The sequence below is a fragment of the Corvus brachyrhynchos genome, unplaced genomic scaffold (genome assembly GCF_000691975.1).
Source record: "Corvus brachyrhynchos isolate BGI_N302 unplaced genomic scaffold, ASM69197v1 scaffold55, whole genome shotgun sequence".
Classification (NCBI taxonomy): Eukaryota; Metazoa; Chordata; class Aves; order Passeriformes; family Corvidae; genus Corvus; species Corvus brachyrhynchos.
The window spans coordinates 651,056-657,024 of NW_008238314.1; positions in this window are offsets into that span (position 1 = coordinate 651,056).

Consider the following 5,969-nt stretch of genomic DNA (forward strand, 5'->3'; position numbering starts at 1 on the left):
ATCTTCATAACCACAATGTGTATGTCTGAATCTGCTCCATGCTAAAGATGGAGAAATGCCAGTGCCTCCAGTGAGAATGGAAGCAGAAACATAAATAATTTCTGCCTGAAATCTGTATGATTGGGAAATATTAAACTGGTTAAACATGATATTGTCTCTAAATAAGACAGCACAAACAGGGAATGTTATAAGGCACAGCTGATTCTGATCCTGGTGTTAAAAACATGCCCTGAGTGAATTGAGGACATAATTGCTGAATTATTTAGGTGTAAACTGACTTGTTTTAAAGCAACAACTGAACAAAAGCTCCTTCCTGACAAACCTCCTCCTGAGATTTCTGACCACCAGCAGTATCTGGATTCCTGGAGGATGGCAGAACTTTACCAAGAACACCCTGAGTGCTGCAGATTTCCTTTAAGATACAAGTGGGCGCCTTTTCTTCCCCCTTCACAGACAGGCAGATCCTTTGGCAGGTGTCTTATGCCTTGTCCTTTTATTTCTTTTGAGGACACATAATTGCCACTAAACTCTGACCCAATGACCCTGGGTCAGCTGGGAAGGAATAATAAAAACAAAGAGGTTATACTTGGTTCTTTTCCTGCCAAATTTCCTTGAAGACAGTTCTTTCCATCCAAGGTTTAATTTATATCTTCCTTTAAGTCTTTTACCTTGCTGTAAGATCCTCACACTCTTTTCTGCTTCCCAGGAAAGTTCTTTTCGCCATCTTCCTCACAGTCTCTAAATCCCTGTGGGTGCTCCCTCCTCCTTTCAGTAATCAACAGAATTTGAGACCTTTCCTGGCATTCCTTTGAGTTCCCTCTGCCACCCTACAGCATCTTTATTCAGACATGTTTATTTCCCCAAGACAAGGCACAATCTTAGTGCATTTTTTCTAAGAGTTCCTACCTGGTCTACTCTGTCCTCTTTTAAAGAAGCATTGCAAACAGATTGAGAACAAATAAAAAATTAGATAATTCATCATAAATCAAAAATTTTGTCAAAACCAAAATCTATTTTCTGCAGGTCAGATTTTCAAGCCAGTGTAAATTAATTGAGAGAAAGTATTTCTGAAAACTGTGATCCTATTAAATAACTTCTAAATGTCCCAATTGGAGTACTTTAGAACTGACAATCCATCTAGTAGGACCATGATAACTTAGTGTTATTGCACAACTGAAGAGAACTGTAGAAAATTATTTCATACCTGTGATTGTTTTAGTTTTGCATTTAGATTTTTTTTTCTCTAAGTGAGGATCTGTTCCACAAATGGTTTCCCATCCTAGGTTTGAAACAAGGAAGTTGTGTATGAAATATTTTGAAGTTGCCATTTTAATACTGTCTTTAAAATATTGATCTTCCTTTAACTTATTTTACCAATTTCAATGTTGCCCTTTTCTTTACCAATGCATCCACTCTCTTATAAATTGCTTTGAAACTTTAATTTCCTTTCTTGTCTCTAGTTCCCATTTCCCTCTCCCTGTGCAATTTATACCAAAGAGCCTGAATCCAATGATATGGCTGTAACCAGATTTTCTCTACCACTTTCAACATCTGTTGGATTTGCCATACTTTCACTGAAATGAATGGAAGTACAAAATAAATACTCTTTGCTTACATAGCAGCTATTTTTCTTTCTGTCAAAGAGTGAATAGAAGCATGAATTCATAGTGTCTGAGAAATCTCAGTTCAGAAACATCTATTATTTAATCGAGATTTTATTAAACAGGCTGTCTCTTCTCAGTACTCCTTGCAGGCTACTTGTTAAACACATTTTTAAGGAACATCTTGTTTTGCTGCACATTTTTTGGACACAGACTGGGAGATCCCTGGAGCTTCAGTATCTCCACACACTGAGTAGCTTTGAAATAATGTTTGTCAAGAGCATTCGGACTTGTAAGTGACACTGTGTGTTTTATAAGGCAACTGAGATGCCAAAGTAAAGAGTATCCTGCAATTATCCCTGAAGGAATTCTGGTGCAGTGGTGAAGGGAAGAAAGGGACAGAAGGAATGGCATCAGTGTTTTCATATAAAACAGTGTTTGTTCCCTTCCCTGCTCCTTTGGATTTCCAGCCTTTTCCAACAATTTCGAAGAATATTGGCTTATAACAAAAATATGCTTTGTGTTAATATGAGAGGAATTTAGGTCACCGAGCATTGTTCATTTTTGTCTAACCCTTCAATCACATGAGCTTTCCAATAGCCACTGCAGCTAATGAAAGTTGTTTCTGTTTTCATACCAACTTGCAGACAAAGAAATGCCAGGGAAAATCTGCAGGGCTGCTGGTTTGCCAGGCCCAGGAGGAAAATGTGCTATCTGATAGTAGGAGTTCTGTTCTACAGAGAAGTTAAATTATGATTAATTGACTGACTGATTGATTGATTGATTTGGAATACATTCTTCTCTCCAGAAAACAGGTGTGGTAGAATTCTTCATGTTCATTGCTTTGTTCTTAGATGTTAGAGTAGGAAAATGGAGTCTAGCAAAGCTGAGAAAGTAGTTTTACAAATTTCTTAAGTTTTTGGCTGAAACTAGGCAGGAACTCTGGAGAAAATATTGATATACTTGGTATCCTGAACCAAGAAGGTGGCTTGGAAGCAGTTGTGTTAGGAGAATATTTGCTCAGATTGATACTTTCTGGAAGGGTTGTAACTGTTCCTTCTTCCTTTTTTTAACCAGTTATAGAGGTCTTCTTTCACAACTGGCACTGCTTCTGAGGCAGACTACATAAACAAAATCAATACAGTGCCCACATATAAAAACACCCTTCAAAAGACCCTCATAGTGTATCCTACACCCAGATGCCAGAAATCTGGGTGATTTGGGCCAGAAACCTTCTACAACATTGTGGAAAGGAAAAAAGTTGATTTGCTGAAGTGGTTGCATCTGCCCGTAGAACATGGCACGCTGCAATTCCAACATTAAATATGAGAATTAGGAGCCTGTTCCCTAAAATGATGTTGTTAGGAAGGAATAGGGAAAGTACAACATGTAAACTCAAAGCCTGAAAAGCAGGAAATGTAGAAGCTGAAGTTTCCCACATGAATTCAGTTTCTGTTTCTTCTGCATGGGTTCTAGGAGAGTTGTTTTCCTCTCTTCCCCTCACAAGATTTCTGCATAATTCTGTGCACAGACCAGACAGATTGGGATGGCTCCACTTGGTTTAATTAGCAACTGTCCAATAATTCTTCCTTCTGCTCATTGTGTGGCCCTTTTACTGTGTGCTGGTCAAAGCCACATCTGAAAACAATGCTATCCATTTTCTCCTGAGATTTATTAAGAGATGTGTCAGTGGAGAAGAACCACTTCACAAACATTTCATTTTCACAGTGCGGTGTTATAGTCATTCCCACAGTGAAAATTGTAAACCACAGTACAGACATGGAGATTGACTGGCCACTCATTTTTGGTGCCAAATTTAAGACAGGCAGGGTCTGGAATTTTTTTTTTTTTTCCAGCTATTTTGACAGATGTGGAACATTCCCAGTAAAATCCCTACCACCTCCAGTTGTCACCATGAGAGTGCAGTTATTTTGTGGGTCACATCCAGGAGCGTCAGTCTAGACAAACAGAAAATGCAGAACAGCCCATCAGCAGCTGACCTAGGAAAAGTTCAGCTTCAGGGAGTTGTCCAGCACCACACTAAAAGTCTGGAGCATGTTATTGTCTCATTCCTTTCCCCAAGGCAGGATTCAGCTGTACAAGTCAAGAGACCAGGACTTGGAGAATCTTTTGAAATCAAAAGGCTTCTCAAGATTTTATCTTTATTTTCTCCAAAGTCTGCTCAGAACATGGGGTAAAAAAGGAATAGAGTTTCATCATTTAGCAACAAGTACTGTTTGATGTGTCTGGATTTAAGCATTTCAATTTTTTTATTAATTATTTTTGTAGTAAAGGGCTTCCCAACATATCTTCCATCCTCTTTGAATAATATCTAATTGAATAAAAAGGGCAAAGAAGTTGTAATTGTCTTTTGTCAAATGAAGAATGTTGTGAATTTATTTGAAACCATAACTGCAAAAAGCCAAGAAGACTATCAGGTTTCAAGGGAATTGAACTTTTCTTTACTGATCTTGGCATTTATAACCAGTTTTCCTGAGGTTGTGCCTCATTTGCCTTTTAATCTCTGTAGGTAACACAGCAGTCATGTCATGACTCTCATTCTTTCCCAGAGTGGGCCCATTCTTTGTTCAAGTGACACAGCAGTTTTGGGAACTGTACCCTAAAATCCGTGCACAAAAGCCTGAATTAAGATTACGTGGGAAACGATAATTGCAGCATTTCCCAGCTTTCATCTGCCTGCCTTGTCAGATCTAATTTTACCCTGTGTGTGTGTGTATGTGCATGTGTGTGCATGAGGGAGAGAGAAAGGCCACAAAACAAGCGAGTGAGGCCCTCCAGAAGCAATGTGGAAGTGGTTCTAGTCCGTGGGCATCTTAGGGCAGGAAAGGAAACCTCCGGGAGCAGCATGGAGCTGCAAAATCCAGAGCTCAGAGCTCTGCTGCTCACTCTGGAGGCAGAGGAGGAAGCCTTGAGCAGAGACCTGCCTGCTCTGCAGGGCCCAGGGCCACTGGGGGACACTTTCATGGCTGGATTAGCAGCAATTTTTATATATAAATAATACATAATATACAAATATATCTGTAGTTTTAAGTGTCTTACAAGCTGTGGGAAGGAAATGTGACATACAAGGGTGTGAATTCCTGCTTCCACAGCTGACCTGTGTTCCATTGTCCCCAGCAGATCTTTCTCTTTTCCTGACTCAGTTTTCCTGGCTTTTTCACCACTCCACTCACTCCTTCAAGTTTAATTTTCTCCTCCTTGCCTCAGTCTGCTTAGGTAGTGCCTGTTCTTCCTGAGTCATAATGCATTTTTTCCCTGCTTTATTTGCATGTGGTCACCTTCTAGCCACCTGAGCACTCTCCATTCCCACTGGCTCCTTGTTTGATATTCATGTTCCAGTCCTCGTCCCGCTCCAGTTCACAACAACCCAAAGACATTTCAGTTTTCTGCAATTCCAAGATTTTCACAGGTGGGACAAATGGGATGTTCACAGAGTCTGAAGTGCTCTTTTGCTGAGAGGAAAACTCTCTTTTCCTGTGCAGGAATCTGGTGTTGGTCCTGTCGAGCTGTGCTTGTAATTCTTTGAACTTGTTTAAATCTGGCTGCATCTTACTGGGAATGATCAGGACAGGCACATCTGACCTTCAGTGGTATCATTGTGAAATTGCTTTTCAGCAGTGCCAGGTCTTTCCAGCTGTTCTGTTTTCTTTTTTTTCCTGCTTTCAAACAATATTATTATTATTATTATTATTATTATTAACTGCAATTTATGTGGGTAGAAAAACACATTTTCTCTTCTCTTGTTCTCAGAAATGGCTGGTGTGTAAAACAAAAAATCAGCCTTGGAGTGGCATGAAAAATACCAGCCTACATCTGACAGTAAAGTTTAAGGATCTGAAAATGGGTTTTTCTAGCAGAAGTGTCAGGCAATTTCCATAAGTAGTCACAAGTCACCATGTCATGCATTAGCAGAATTAATTCTGGGTTATTCCCCTCTATCCAGAAGAATAAAGCAAAACATAAAGGCCCTTAACATGCAAAGTGTCAAATCCCAGAATCTGAACATGTGGCAGTTCCACCAAATGGAATGAGATGTAATTAGTTTTTACGTGCCCATAACACCCACGGTGAACAATTTATTATATTTTCATTACTTTTATGGTGCAGTACCTTTGGGGAGTGCAGGGCACTGCTATGCAAATAACCAATACACAGTAGCATGTTGGAAAGTGTCAAGCAGTTGGGAAAGCCTTCTTCTTCCTCCTCTGCCCCTCTCTTTTTTTTTTTTCTTTTTTTTTCTTTTTTTATTTGCCTTGGCTTGGTTTCAAGGAATTTGGAATTTTGAGGGTTTAACCCATTTATGAGCTTTGGAAACACATCTCCACAAATCCCATTTGGCTGTCATGT